Here is a 16,105-nt window from a genome sequence, read left to right as displayed (position 1 = left end):
AAAGATAAAAAATAAAAAAAAGTCTTATAAAATTCATCCTTTCCTTCCTTTAACTCAACTAAATACCTATGTTGACCAGGGAAACACAGGTTTATTGGTTTGTTGGTTTTTTTGGTTTTTTTTTTAATATGGACTAAATGATGTCTCCAACCATCATGGCTTTGCCAGTAGACTTAACTGCCCAAACTGCTCTTTTCTGGGCAGGAATTTTGCATACAAAGCAACACAGGCTTCTGTGGTTGTGGGAGAAAGTAAGTGTTCTCACTGAACAGCTTACCCATCACATAGCTATCTGTCAACAGGGGCTGGTGGAATGGGTGACGTTCACTTGGACGGGAGCAGGCCAATGTCCAGTTGTCCTGTTTACCCTGGCGAGGCTCACAGGGCAGTACTAAACGCACATCTTATGTCAATATGGGGATGGTCTCACTTAAGAATCACCGATTTTTACAAATGGAACATTTGAACATCTCACTCAGAGATGATTATTTATGGCTGAAACAAAGGCTTTCTTTAATGAGAAAAACATCTTTGATATTAGAAAATCTTCCTCACACATGTGCACATTGGAAAAGTGTGAATGCTTCAGAATGTGGGAAGAACACCAAATGGGGCAGGCAGCAGGTCCTGTTTATTTCAACCACTTCCCAGCTCATCAGACAAGAGGACCGTGGTGTCAGAAAGAAGAGAGTGAGACAAAACTTACGTATTTCGATCACGTTAGACCCTGTCGGTTTGGCCTGTGAAGTGTTGGGAAGAGCGTCCTATGAGCTTGGACAGGTGGCTGGCGGAAATGAATGGTAACACTGAGGAGATTCTTCCTTAACTTGTGGTTTTTTTATCATTTATCAATATTTTTTTAATTGAGGTAAAATACACAGGACATAAAATTCACAACCACCATTTTTGAGTGTGCAGCTCAGTGACATTTAGTGCATTCACATTGTTGGGTAGCCATCACCACCGTCTCTCTCCAGAACTCTTTCCATCTTGCAAAACTGAAACTCTACATCCATTAAACAACGACTCCCCATTCCCCCCACCCATCACCCCCATAAGTACCTGGCAACCACCATTCTACTTCTGCCTCTCTGAATATGACCCCAAGGAGTCATACAGTATTTGTCTTTTTGTGACTGGCTTATTTCACTTAGCAGAATGTCTTCAAAGTTCATCTATGTTTTAGCCTGTCTCAGAATTTCCTTCCTTTTTAAGGCTGAATAATATTCCAAGGATGTATAGACCACATTTTGCTTATCCATTCTTCTGTCAATGGACACTTGAGTTGTTTATACCTTTTGGCAGTTGTGAATAATGCTGCTATGAACCTGGGTTTAGAACTATCTCTTCATTTCTTTTGAATGTAAGCCCAGAAGTGTCTTCCTTAATTAGTGATCTTTTATAATGGCTGAAAAATGAATAAACATTGATATGATTTTCTTTCACACAAGAAAATATGCAATGATCTCTAGTGAAATGTGAGTGTATTCAAATTTCATACATGTGTGTGTCTGAAATGGTAGCAGGTGTTTTTCAAAATAACTTTCCTTTTATTGACCAAAGTAGATAGGCCTCTGTCATAAAACCTTTAATTGCTCATCAAATATTTGGCTAAAACTGAGTCATTTTCTTTCAGGGGAAGTTAGCATTCTTAAATCACTAGCAAATGAGAGGTTTGTAAAAAATTTACCAAAGCTCTCTTTGTGTGTATACACAATGGTTAATGGTCAATAAATAAACACTTTTCTTTATTGCCTGGAGGTTCTGTCTAATGTTTAATTTTTAAAAATTGTACCACTTATATGAGGTATCTAATGTAGTCAAACTCCTAGAAATAGAAAGTAGAGTGGTGGTTACCGGGGGTGTCGAGGAGGGGGGAGTGGTGAGTTTTTAAATAGGTAGAGTTGCAATTTTGTAAGACGAAAAAGTTCTGAAGCTCTGTTGTCCAACCATGTGAATATACTTACCTCTAGTTTATGTGTTTTTTATCATAATCAAAAAATTGTGGAGGACATCAATGTAGAGTGAACACAGTATTGATTTTATAGTTTTAACTTCCCTGGTAGATTTAAATTCATATGTTCATGATGTGGGAAGAGGCAAAGTTCAGAAAAGGGAAAACTTCTTTTTTGCTGAATTTTAGAGAACTCCTCAGGCTATTAAGTAGCCTTAGTTGAATGTCTGCTCAATATATGGAGATATATATATACTACATTAGCGGTTGATATGTCTTGGGGAGAGCTGGCCTCACTTTCTGTGGACCATGTGTGTGAGGAGGCTCGTCAGGCTTAAAGGGCCTGAAACACTCACTCCTGGTTGGAGTTCCCCTCACTGGCTAAGATTTCTTTAGGATTCTTACAAGGAACTAATCAGCAAGGTGAAAATGAACTTCAGTGTTTTCTGGGTGAGATCGTGACGCTACCCTGGCCTTGCTCCCCCTCTTCTACCCCAGATCACACAGTGGGACCTCTCCCCAAGTGAGCTCTTCTTCCAGCAGCCCTCCTCCCTCACACGGTGCCTCCCACAGGCCACTAGCCTTGCCCTCCCTCCCCCATTCCCGAGATCCTCAAGGGTGCTCCTGCCTCAGCAGAGCAACTTCGCCACCCTTACTTCTTTTGTCATGGTATGACTGGTACAGAAAATGGGAAAGGGACAGTAAATGTCTTTGCCAAATGATCCTCCTCCTCCTCCTCCCCTATCCATTTTCCCTCTTCCTCCCAGCTCCCTCCCTATCACTTCCACGGGCTGGCCTCTGCTGGCCTCTAGGGATCTCTATTTACCAATGAGCCAGTCAACTGCCCGCAATCGATACCTACCGAAGGCCCGCTAACAGAGGCCCAGGCCCAGAAAATCAAAAGGAAAGAACTTGGAGCAGATCCAGTCATATCACCAGATGAGCTTTGTGACCACCATACCTTGTCTTGGGCTTGAAGTATTTATAGAAGGCTTTCCTGTGGAAGGAGCTCCACCCAGGATTCAGGAAGCTAGATGTCAGGTCTAAGATGTGACTTTACCCCACTTACACACTAACAGGTTAGCCTGATTCTGTTTTATGGATGCTGGCAGGAGACATGAGCTCCTGGGTCAGAAACAAAGAACTGTATTACTCACAACACAGCAGGCGTCATGAGCACGAACATATTGACACCAGCTCCTCTTGCCCTCAAGGTCCACAGATGTGATCCCCGGCCCAGGTCAGTATTACAGGTAAAGTGGGTTTGTGTCATGGCCCAGGAACACCGAGCTTGGGGAATCCACTGTCTTCACAGCCAACAGTAAACAAGTCTGCTTTTTAGGGGCAGAGGGTGGGAAGACATTACCTCATTTCTCAAAGGCATCGGCAGCAAGAACAACTCTAAGGGTGGCCTGGGGCAAAGAGCAGTCTTGGCACACTCCACAGGCATACATGAGGCCTGAGGAGGACTCTCTCTCCCAACACTGGCTCCCAGGTTCAGCCCTGCCAGTAACTAGTTGTGTGATTTCAACAAGTATTCTTTCTGGCTCAATAACATTTCTGGCTCCTCGTTCTCTTTATCGATAAAATGGTAATCCATACTCATTTGTCCCACAGAACCAAAGAACCCATGTGGAAAGTGGGAGGTTGGTGGAATTTTGTGGAAGCAATGAACGGTCTGGCTTCCAGCTTGGGAAGCCACATGGAATCCCTAAGTTACTCCTGAGTCTCCCCCAAGTCATGCAAAAATAACAGTATTTTGCAAATAGGTTTGAGGCGCAAGTTCCAGAAGGTCAGTTATGCTAGAAAGCCCAATTCTCCCCAGCTTCCCTCACTCTTTATGGAGAAAGCTCACCTCCGGCCTGATACTGAATACTAAGTGCTCCAGAAACTTCCACCATCCCACCCTACTCTCTACTACCACTTATTCATCCTACACCTCTCACCTGAGAGCTCCATTTCTCTCCTAAAAGGCCACATGCCCTTGAAGCCTCAAAAGGTGACCAGATCTGTGCTGATGTAGATCAGTGAATGGGACTACACAGTACAGACACAGAAGACGTGCTCATCTGAAAACTTCTACCTGTGACATCATGTTCCAAAAAGGCATTCTAATTTACAAACTGCATCCAAGCTAGTAGCAGTCTAAACTTGACAAGAAGTAATTCATTTTCTTCAAAAGTTTTAGCAAAAATGGAACAGAGCTAAATTGAAATAGAAATCTGACTTCCTTCAGTAAATAACCCATGAAATACACAAATTTCCTATGGGATCCTGAAAAAAGAATCTAAGGGTGGAAACGTTAGGGTTCATGGAGGGAAGCACTTAGATGACCTCCGAGTCCCTCTAATTATACCCTGAGGACGCCAGCTGAGCTGCCCAGGCCACTGGCCAAAGGCTTCATCCTCATAAACCACCTTCCCTCCAACCTTGTATCTGTCAACACACCAAAATACATATGTCCTCTGTTCAATAGGCAAAGTGGATATAATTATCCCATTTTAAAGATGACAAAACTGAAACCCCTAGAGGATATGTGACTTACCAAGGATGAGACATCTGGCAGGAGGCAAAGCTGGAGTCAGCCCAAGGTCTCCTGCCCCATAGTCAAGCTGTGTTGCACATCTGTCTCTGCTTCCTCCGAATTATTTTTAGGAAATGCATGAATAATCAGCCAAAGAAGGAAAAGAAAAACAACTCAGTTACTTTAAGGAAGCCCAGGCTGATGGAGATATGTACCACATGCATAGCTAGGAAGACAGGTAATGCATAGGTAGCTGGGTAAGTAAATAGGTAGATAGGTAGGTAGGTAGGTAGATGAGTATGTAAGTAGGAAAAAACACATGCATACATATCCATAAACATTTGAGGCAACTTAGAAAATGAACCACAGTATACAACAGAAAAATAAATAATAAAAACAATCAAAATCGGTTGAAAGGAACAAATAAATGGATGCCACCAATCACCAGGATGTGAAAGAGGCTGCCATCGGGGGCCAGACTCAGTCCTGAGTCCCCTGTCATTGTATGGGATATACTTGTCACTGTCAATATAATGTTCACTCAAAGAAACAAAAGCCTTACCAATTCTTATAAAAAGGACTTTGGGTAACATAATAAAGTCCTCCACTGTGTTTTTGCAAAATACCCAGGTTTGTTCTTCACAAATACATTTCTGTGTCAGCTGCCCTCTATAAAAGCTGAAGACATGATATTCAATCTTAATTCGTTGGATGCTGTTCTGTGGGAAGCTAAGATAACGAGGTCCAGGGACATAGCTTTCAGATGACCTAACTCGGAGCTAAGGTGTACGTGGTCTCGCGCCCTGTTTTCTTTCTCTTCACATCTAATTCCTAGATACAGGAAGAGTTCTCGATATGTAGGCATCTGACACCCCATAAACATCCCAGCTGAGAAGCTGCAGATGTTACCGGAGTCAGATACCCAGGAGTTAGGAAGCCAAGCAGAAAAGAAGAGGTGAAACTAAAGGGAGAAAATAACAAGGGCTATAAATGGAAGATTCTAGATAAGATTACTTTTAATTAATAAGAGACCTATTCCAAGTGCCAATCACATCAGCTTCTTGAAGGCTTTGATTCTTGCATCCATTTGGAAGTTTCTGCACTAACGGCACCATGTAACTTCCTTATATTTGGTTGGCTGGTTGATCTTCTAAAGTCATTTCGCCCCGAAATTATTCTCGTGAGCCTGTTCTGTGCCTGCTCACTCTGACACTTCTCCATTCGTGGAAATAAATTTCCTCTCCAATTCCAGCTGCAAGCCAGACCGACAAGTGTAGTCTCTGAAAGAATAAGTCAACAAAGAAGATGTGAATTTTTGAGTACGCTTGAATAAATGCATATCCAGTCCCACAAATATTTACTGAGCTCTTTGTATGGCAGGAACTGGGCTGGGTGTCGAGTTTTCAAAGATAAGGTGAATAAAGCATGTCCAACGCCCTCAGGGAGTTCACAATTAACAGAGAAAAGTGTGTTGTTGGTACCCAATCCTTCACGGGAAATCAAGCCCTTGAGCAAACATATTATCACACGCTACACTTTGAGTACTGTGACAAAGGAATAAATGCAGCACGGGTACTGGAGAAGCCCCTTCTGATTCAGAGGATGGGAACTTTTCAGAAGGACAGTGATTGCCTATTCAATCTCCATTCGACTACCCCAGGTCCTTGCCAATAGAACCCTGATTTTTGTTCAGGGACACATCTATAAGAGAAGGAACGCACGGAAATAAATCTAGTCTAAACCAGTCATGGTAATCCATTCCTCTTGCCAGGGTGGACACGTGCTGAAATTAGGGCCCAGAAAATATGACAGGAAGGAGGTTGGGCGGACTTCAGGAAAGGTTTCTTTGTTCTCAAAAAGAAATGTCCATTTTCCTCTGGATCCTGCTGTCTGGATCTGATGAATGGAACCGTCAGCCACCTGGGATTGTGAGGCGTACTTGCCACAGGGCACTCGGCAGTCGGTTCCCTGGTATTTTTATGTGTGGCTGTGTAAATGCCCATGTGTGGGTAGAGGTACTTATCTACAAAGCTGTGAGCCTCTTCAGAACATGGATGAGGCGTTCCACGTTCCACATCATTTTTCCCTCCCACAGGATCTAGCATAGTGCCCAATACGTAGATGGCACCACCTAAATGTCTTTGAATAAATCAATACATAGCAAATCTACTCATAACATTTATTATAATCATTAGTGCATAACGTACAATTTTACTAAAATTTTTACAAACGTATGTTTCCAGTATGTGTAATGTTTTCCATTTTTATAATTTTTCAAAATACAACCCAAGACTAATCTAGATAGGTACCGTCCAATATGGTAGCCTCTGGACACAGGTGGCTATTTAAACTTAAATTAATTAAAATTCATTAAAAATTCAGTTCCTCAGTCACATTAGCCATATGAGGCTAGTAACTACCATATTAGACAATGCAGATAAGAGCATTTCTATCATCATAGAAAATTCTATTGGACAGCACTGTTCTAGAGCATGCACTGCCCACCTTCAAATGTAGCCCAGTGTTTGGCACATAGTAGGCATCCAGTAAATATTTGTTTAATTTATTGATGCATTCTGCTGCTCATTCCAGATATTATTACAATAGCCAAGATACAAAATGGCAAGCCCTGTCCCATCAATGAAAGCAACAGAACTAAATATTTAGCATATGACAAAACCAATGCCCACTGGTCTGTAGGTATACTGAGTTATCTAGAAAGTCCTACAGGTCCCCTAACTGGCAGACTGCCCTAAGCACACATGTCCCACAACCACAAAGTCAAGCCCAAGCTGAGCTGATGAGCCTGGGCGGATCATCCATTACTCCATGGCCTAGGATGGGCAGGTCTGTGGTTTATAATATACCCTTCTATTTGTTTCCAGGGACTGACTGTCCAAAAGGCAGCTGAGCCAATGTACTTTTTAGGGCTTATGCCCAATTTCCCTTCTCTTCAACTTCATCAAGAAATTTCACTATGAATTAGAGGTTTGAGATTATTCCCCAAGTCCCAGTGGATGAAAAGGCCTCTTCTGGTCTTGGGGCAGCAGATAACGTGCAGACATGAAAGCTAGACAGGTCTGGGTCAAAAGCCAGCTAAGCCCCTTAGCTGTGTGACTGAGGGCACATTGTTCAACTTCCCCTAGACTCTGTTTTTTCATCTATACAACAGGGACGTCAAAAGTTCTCCCCGGCAAGATCCTTTCAGAACATGATGTGTCCGTGTGTGAAGCGTGCTCGATTCCTTCCCGGCCCGCACCATGCCCTGGACAAACGGCCCGGTCAGCCAGAGGTGCTCCCCCAGTGGGGGTGTTTTTCCCTTTCCTTTCCTGGCACAGTCTGCCTGAAGTTCCTCTGTATACACCCCCTGGCCTGGGGAGCTGTTATTTTTGTTAATGTTAAGTAATAAGCTTGTAGCTACCAATCAGAAGTGCTTGGAAGGCACTGAAAGACACAGGTAGGGTCTGGGGGGGCCCTGGATCCAGGCTCCAGTAAACAGGTAAGTTCTGACCCTGTCCCTTGAGATTGTCCCCACCTGGAGTGCAACAGCCCTTTCTCATCCTCTGGACAGCCCCCTCTGCTTGCTACTTTGTCTTCTGTCTCCTGGAGGCTGGGTCTACCCCCACCACTGACCTGTCGCCCCTCTGTCCTTTTCCACGAGCCTCTCCCTGACAGAATTCCTGAAAATTCTCACTAAAATGGTAACATGGGCTCATAAGTGTATGTGCATCAAATAGGGATGCATTTAATAGGGCCAATGATATTGGAACATGAGTCCTTACTTAATTCTCATGCTTCTCACCTTCAAGAGAGCTTCAGATTTAAAATGAGAGTCTGTGCTTGTAAAAATGACCAATAATGCATTTTTTTACCTCCTAAAAATACATTTCAGTTCATGTGTCCCCCTCTAGGGTAATACAGGCAGGTGAGTGACTGCATCCACTCTTGCCAAGCCACAGAGCCACAGAATTGGCAGTCCACCCACCACGGTATTCTGCCATTTGTCACGAGATTTAGTGAGGTCACCCAGACGCAACACAGCATCCCTCATTTAGGCTTCTTCTATGTATTTATCATAATACAGCCTAAAAAATGCTGTTATACTCAGTACATTTTTTTTTAAGATTTTATTTATTTGAGAGAGAGAATGAGAGAGAGAGAGAGAGCATGAGAGGGGAAGAGTCAGAGGGAGAAGCAGACTCCCTGCCGAGCAGGGAGCCCGATGCGGGACTCGATCCTGGGATTCCAGGATCATGACCTGAGCCGAAGGCAGTCGCTTAACCAACTGAGCCACCCAGGCGCCCCTACTCAGTACATTTAAACATTTTACTATCCCTGAAATTACCTTCTGGCTACCAGATTGAGCATTAGCTCAGTTTAAGCTTTTCATGATTTTGTCACCTGGATAATATCCCCCTTTTCCACTTTTGTCCACGCTGAAGAAGTCTTAATGGCTTTATTTGCTTCTCTTTGGGACTTTGTCCATCAAAAAGTCTAAAATACATCGTAAATATTTTAAGACACCTTAAATACTTTAAGTCATCTTTAGTACTTTAAAGATGAATCAGCCTTCCAATAGTTGTTTGTTTGTTTGTTTTTAATTATTATTTTAGGACTTGTTTCACCATTGACCACACTGTCTCCCAAGTGCAGCAAACATTTCCGTAGTGCATTTGCATAATGTGGGGCAAGCTTTGGAGAAACAGAAATATTTCATTTTTCATATAAAGTTCTCAGTTTTTCCTTTACATGTGTAACCTATCTATCAATGCTTCATTTAATCAAGCCCTAGTGTTTCCCAGGCTTAAAGAGATCTTGCTTTGAGTAATCTCCCAGAACACAACCAGCTCCAAGAGCTTCTGGGATGTTTCAGAGGTGAAGACAGCCAGGCATTAAATCAGCCGCAGGCAAACTTTTACCACAGTAGGGCTGAATGATTTTGACTGCTAAGTTCTGGAGCGCAGTATCCATTCTCTGTAGCTCTTCCCTGAGATCAGAAACCAAAACCTGTACCATGCTTTGTCCTCTGCTACTATCGCCTCTGTAGGACATCCTTGTTTCTTTGTCCTGCAGACATTCTTGTCCCACCAGCATGAGAAGTCACAGCGCTGTTCTGCATCCCTGCTTGCATCTTCCCGCTTCGGTAACAGTGACCAAAGTTTTCCTGTCAATCGGGGAAGAGTTCGACCTTGACCACTCCTGCATTCATCAACAAGCAGTTATGGAGGACGTCCTAGGTGCTAAACTCTGCGCTGGACCCTTGTATATGTACGTATTTAGTGAAAGCAAGCTCTAGAATAAGACATAAACAAATAAAGGATCAAGGCGGCCCACAGCACAATGTCCACAGGAGGGGCCAGGAGACACGGGGACACAGAGGAGAGAGCAACCACTCCATCCTGATGCCGTGCTGAGGGCCAGAGAGATGGTGACCTTTGAGAAGGACTTGAAAGATCAATAGTAACTCCCCAGACTGGAAAAGAAGGGGTGTAGGGCATTCCAGACAGAAGCTGTCATTCACCAGCTTAGAGAAGAGATAGAGCTGCAGAAACACAGCCCAGTCCCATTTGGGACACAACATGTTACGTGTGAGATGTTTGCAGGGCCTAGAACTGGAAGCATCTGGCAGCGGGTTTGGAATTGGGGTCTAGAGTTCCGCAAAGAGAGCAAAGCAAGAGTCTTAGATGCACGACCCCTTGGTTGAAAATAATGGCACGGTGAGTCTCAATGAGCAATAGGCATGATCGAAGAAAAAAAGACCAGGGACAGCAGGGCACACGGAAGAAATGGAGGCAGCTCCAGGCAGTGAGTACAGAGGTGGGAGCATTTCTCTCTTTTCTGAAAAAACTCCATAGGCAAATGTAGAGAGGTGTTCAAGAGCCTCACCGACAGAGCCGAGAAGGAGACCCCCAGCTCCTGAGTGCCATGCCCCCTGCAGGCGGCGGCTTGGGTGCTCTCCCCTTGGAAGGGGGGCACCCACCCGCTCCCGGCTTCCGTCTCCTTGATCTCACCCTCTGTTCTCCAGAACTCTGACTCTCACAACTGCTATATTGTAAGATCTTTATAAAGGGACTGAAAATTATTTGTGGAATAAGAGTTTACAAACAAAGCAAAAATAAACATCCAAAATATCACTCAACTCAGCATCTACATTATTCTACATCTTACAGAAGAAACCATCTATCTTTTAATGATTTTGTTTGTCGAAGTCTTTGGCTTTGGGGCATCCTCTGCAACGTAAGCTCCACAATCCCAGCACAAAGCTCTTCTCTCTGGCGCTGTGGTCGTCCTAGCCCCGGTTCCTGAAATGCCATTGACAGATTGTCGGGGAGGTGGGTGACATGGCCTGGAATTTTGCCCGAGGGGTGGAAGAGCAGTGCGTGGTCGCCTTTCCCTCCACACACAGCTGGTGTCACCGTGACCTGTCACCACAGAGGAAGAGTGAGGCCTGGGGCCCCGGGGACACAGTAGAGGATCAAGAGGTGATGCCACCGCCCTGCGGGACCCTCAGAGAGGCCAGAAGTTCAGGGGACCGTGCAGAGCCCAGGGGTCACAGAACTAAGGGGAGCAGAGGGCGGCAGTCTGCAGGACCCGTGTCCCTTTAGTTCTGTGCTACTCAGACATCCCTTAATTAAAGCTGAAGAGCAATACTGCGGACTCCATCCCACCTACCTGCCTCCGGGAATCCCAGAGAACATGTATACAGCTCACGAGTCCAGATTTGCTATTGTCAGCCAGCTGTCCCATCACCAACCACCTCTTGCCATAACACAATGCCCTCCCTGAGCCATGTGGCTCTTCCCACACCCCTGCCCCCAGCATGGGCCATGCCTTGGTTTCCCCAACACTGAGGTCAGGTTGTAACTTCTATAAAAATGAATTGATAAGAGGTGAAATTTACAAAACAGAAAAGACAAATCTTAGAAGTGCATGCTAGATATAACTGCACACAGTGTCCATGGGCCCAAGCCCTCCACACACCTCAGCTTGCCTGGGAGAGACAATGCAGTTATCACTGGATGGGTCCTCAACTTATCACTGCTAGCTTCCCACCTGCTCTGTGAGTGTCCCAAAGAGAAAGATGCACTACATGGTTTACCAGCCCACCACGCCATTTGGAAGTGCTTTTATCAACATATCATGGGTGCCTCTCTCCAGAGTCCTGGGTCTCTACCTCTCCAAAGATCAGCAAGAGGGAACAGGTATACCCTGTCCCAAACCAGCTTTGTAGTCAGAGTAATAATATGCAGAGTATAATTCTGTTAGTCTATGCTATCAGATTAAGCTCAAAAACTTCTTTTTGTAAGAACTGAGTCATAAATGCATATTTTCCTCCCTTAATAAAAGTCTCCAATAATATCTGATTATCAACAAATCAGAATAACCCCTCACCACCCTATTGGCAGGGTCCCAAGCAATTTCCCCGAAGTCCCAAGCCGGGAGCTAAGAGAGATGCTCCCACTAGATGTGCTCCCCCAACATTGGGAAAGAAAGGAGTCAGTCAGGATTTCTCCCGAGTCCAGGCCATTGAGATGCCAGCTAGCAGAGTACCGTCTGATTCCGTGATTGCTGTCCCCATACTTGGCTAACCCATGGGGACAGGCACCCTTTACCCAGGGCACATGGGAACCAAAGGTGTCTGGGGTAGGGCAGTAAATGTCACCTGATTCTTGACCAGATCTGGCATGGCTCAGCTTGGTCACAGGCAAGAACCAAACAGAACACGAGGATAGTGTTCTTTTCTTCCATATGGCTGTGAGGTGCTCCCTGGAACTCAAACACACAACCAAGGGGCCCTTTGAAGTCTTTCCCCCCCTCAAACAGAGAGGTAATTGCAAAGAATATCCCAATTTCCATCTAGAAATACAGAAACAATGCTGGCAGCTTAAACACAGACCTCCCCAGCATCCCCCAGATTCCAGCCATCAGGGGTCCCGTAGCACTGAGCCCCCACACACTCCCCTGCCCCTCAGACCTCCATCTGTTGGTCGCAGGTCACTGCTGCCATCCCGTTTGCCATCCAGGAGAGGGACGTGCTCACTGAGGGGCCCACACTTGCTGTGCAGTCATCTAGAAAGCAGCACCAAGCACCTGGAGTGAACTGGTTCTGACCCAATCCAGTGCTTCCACAATGGGGAAAAGTGGACTTGGTTCTCTGGGCACTTGACGGATTTATCATGTGACTTCAGGCCTGTGTCTTCATTAGCCACCTGCTCTGCCTGCTCCAGGCCCTTATAATTAAAGAGAGGTCTGGAAGGAACTCGGTATTGAGCTGTGTTGTTTTCACATCAGTTGCTCCATCCAAAGAAAAGCCCGCTAACAGAGCTATGCTGTAATGCACCCGGTGCTTAGAAGCCCTTCCACTCACCTCAGCAAAACACGGCCTTGACTTCAAAATGTACTTTCAGAGGTTAAGTGCTCATCCCAATGGTTTCCATTGCACAGCGTCAAAACGAATTCTAGATCTTGAGTGAAAGGTCGCCTTTGTGCTTCTAAATCTCCACTGGTATAACTTATAAGGGAGCCCCTGATGCACACACCCCAGTGGTTTGCTATACGTACCAGAAATATCAGTCAACAGAATTCACCAGCCCAAGGAGCCTCGCCGGTGAGTGGGGACAGTGCAGAGACCCTGGGATCGAAGCTGTGTGACAATGAAAACACACTGAGGACGAATCGGGGAGGAAGCGGGCAACAGTTACACTGACGGAATGATGGGGGATTCTTCTCAAAGCAGTCTTTCCTGTTTTCATATCGTCTCCATAATAAAATCAGAAGTGGGGGTGGGGGAAGCTCATGGTACTTCAGTCGGACGGCTTGAATGACATCCCTGGCTTCACTTCCGTGGCTCTCTGGATACATCGCTGAAATTCTTGGCACTTCTATTTCTTCATCCTATGAAATGGGGACAGTGGTATACACTGTTGGTTTTGACCCACCAGCCTCCATAACCCTTCTCTGGTAAGAGCACCTCAAATTCACTTTGGGGAATCACCTTCCTCGGCTTCTGGTCCCAGTACACCTGCCCTGTTGAGTCTTGACAAGACTCTGTCAGTAAAGGCTCTGCCTACCTGGAGCGGGGCGCTGACTGCAGTGGGGCCCGGGATCCTCTGTCCCCAGATCCTCGACTCTTAACCATAGAGTCCCGAGGAAGGACACGATGAGCTGATTCATCTCAGGCTGGTTCTTTAGCTGTGCCTTCAATTATGTGAGTCTGCTATATCCCCCCAGCAACCACACTTTTTGCTGAAGTTAGTTAGCCACAGCTGGCTTCTGTAGTTCACCACCAAAAAAGCTCTAATTACCGTGTCTTTGATAATTGCCCTGGCCACCCCACAGGTTGTTCTGAGAACCAAACAAACCATGGGTGTGAAAGCATTTTACTCACCATGGAGGTCTGTATGGCCTTTCGGCATTTTGACTCTGTGGGGTCAAACTCTCCATGCGTACACAACTGGGGGCACAGGTCCCGGACGCTGGGAAGTTTCCATCACATAGGCCGAGTGGAATGTGGGATCAGTCGTGCCAAGGAATCTCCCCTCGGGACGAGATCAGCAGACACGATGCACTGCCCCCACCCAGGATGGCATTGGTGAAAATCCCCCCAGGTGCACCTGGCCCCCTGAGCAATGGTACACTCGGAGGCAGGTCGATGCTGCCAGAGCTGAGTGTTGAGCAGCACGAAGTGGACCCTCTGTGGCCCACAGACCTGCCGTCCTCACTGGGCTTAGTGGATCCATTCTCATTATGTAGCTGAACCTTGTTTTGGTCTCCCCAGCATTATAATTTCCAGCTAATGAGTCAGGTGCAATTGTACATCTTAGAATAGCACACAGGCAAGTTTCAGAGCCTCTTCCTTCTGGACAAGGAAATGTTACTCCCTAATGAATGGTCACTTACGTATGAACTCAAGTCAATTTAACATGGACCCAGGCCCTCCACAGGCTGAGAAGTCACAAATGCTGCATTCATGGAAAGCTACATATAGCACAAAATAGCTGTGATACCGGGTGAGTGTCATAAGAAAAATACAAAACTGGGAAAGACTTCACGCAGGAGGGGACATATGTTGACCCAGAGGATCAGAGCAATCCCAGCTGTACCAGGATTTGATTTTTCATTCATCAAATCAGTCACCATTTCTGCGTACTAACACGTTGGAGCCGTGGATATTCTTGCAGACGGGATCAGAGAGAGAACCTGGGTCAGCACTGGTCAAGTGCACACCCCATTTCTGGAAAAGGATCACCTGAATAAAGAGCTTCTATGGATGCTCCAACCCTGAGCTCATCCTCAGATCCAAAATCCCCTTTAAATTCCTCTTTACCTCAGAGTTCAAGGCCATGTGGCCAGGACAAAATATTTTTTTTAATTCTGCTCTTTAAGATTCCAGCCTGGAAATACTGCAAGTGAGCGCCGAAGCGGTCTCAGCTCGCTGCCATGCTGGGCCCCGTCCCAAGAGTTGCTGACAAAATCACCAGTTGTGGTTTCCAACCACATTTGTGCAAACCGTCATTTTCCCTTCTCAGATTGCTAGGTTCTGTTCTCACACACATGCCAAGCTTATGAAGTTGTGCAAAGCTCAGGAAGTGAATTCCTCTGTAGGAAAGTGATTTATAATGTTAAGCTATAGGCCCACACACTGTCAGAATAAATCTCGTTCAGTGTTTCCCAGGTTCTTCTTCACCATTTGTCTCTCCCATGTTTCCTCTCCCTGCCATGTCCAATCCACCCCAACACATGCACACGCACGCACGAGGCCCGCCGCCCCTTTGTCCTGTAGCAGCACTGTGAGAAGAGCTGCCTCTGGGGCCCCAGCCCCATTTCCACGGTCCCCTTCACTGGCTGGCCAAACCCAGGGCCAGCCTGGAAAGCCCCAGTTCAAAATGTCAGCCCCGAAAGTGACTCCACAGTGAGTGTCTTCAGATGGATGTGGTCCATGAGCTGGCAGCTAGGCCAAGCCAGCTGAAGTCAGCAGAACCTTCCTGGAAGTCTCTGTTCTATCCAAATGGGATCACTAGTGATCAAGAAAGGCAGCTAAGAAGCAAGCACGACATGTTGCTTTCAGATGGCAGAAGCAGGCCCAGGTCTGCCATGGGCATTCCAAGAGCTGCCAAGAGCCACAGTGCCATACACAGTAAAGCGAGACCCGGCTGTCCATCCTTGGGGGGGGGGGGTTGTGCCTTTGACATTAGGGTAAGTGCTGGGTCAGTGTGAAGAATGGTTATCTGATTCGATCTTCCATTTCCCCCCACTAGGCAATTCTGCCTCCCTGTTTTAAACAAGATGGGGAAAGGTAAACGGCTATTCTCTTGTCCCTTCTTTTTCTTGTAGCCTTAAGAAAACACACCTTCGGAGATGTCCTTAAACTGCCTGCCCTGGTCCCTGTCAGGGCACCAGCACTGACCCTCTGTTTCTCTTGCAAGAAGCAAAAGCGGGAGCATTTGCCTACAGGGTTTAAATGGCCTGCGTTCTGGTCCCAGATCAGAAACTTGGAATGACTGGGTTTTTAATTCTATCCTGGTCGTTAGATTTCTTGGAGACTACTTGGATTTCTCTCCACGGTGTCAGCCAGGAAGGAAGTATTGCCACACTGTTCTCCCCAAGTCTGTTCAGATGCTCTCCCC

At 45.9% G+C, this 16,105-nt stretch overlaps 1 long non-coding RNA gene across 1 annotated transcript in view; it reads right to left on the bottom strand.

The window, feature by feature from the left end:
- LOC129046167 (uncharacterized) overlaps window positions 1-13,657 on the bottom strand; it is a 140,645-nt gene extending 126,988 nt beyond the window's left edge. The window contains exons 1-3 of the long non-coding RNA XR_010407328.1: window positions 13,041-13,657; window positions 5,511-5,758; window positions 4,500-4,588 (exon numbers count right to left, since the gene is read on the bottom strand). This is a non-coding gene — a long non-coding RNA (uncharacterized LOC129046167). The remainder of the gene's footprint in view (window positions 1-4,499; window positions 4,589-5,510; window positions 5,759-13,040) is intronic.
- Between the last annotated feature and the right edge of the window lie 2,448 nt (window positions 13,658-16,105).

This window comes from Mirounga angustirostris, unplaced genomic scaffold (assembly GCF_029215605.1).
Source record: "Mirounga angustirostris isolate CCGP_5_RB_7025 unplaced genomic scaffold, mMirAng1.0.hap1 SCAF_14, whole genome shotgun sequence".
Lineage (NCBI taxonomy): Eukaryota > Metazoa > Chordata > Mammalia > Carnivora > Phocidae > Mirounga > Mirounga angustirostris.
This window is presented reverse-complemented; position numbering and strand designations above follow the sequence as displayed.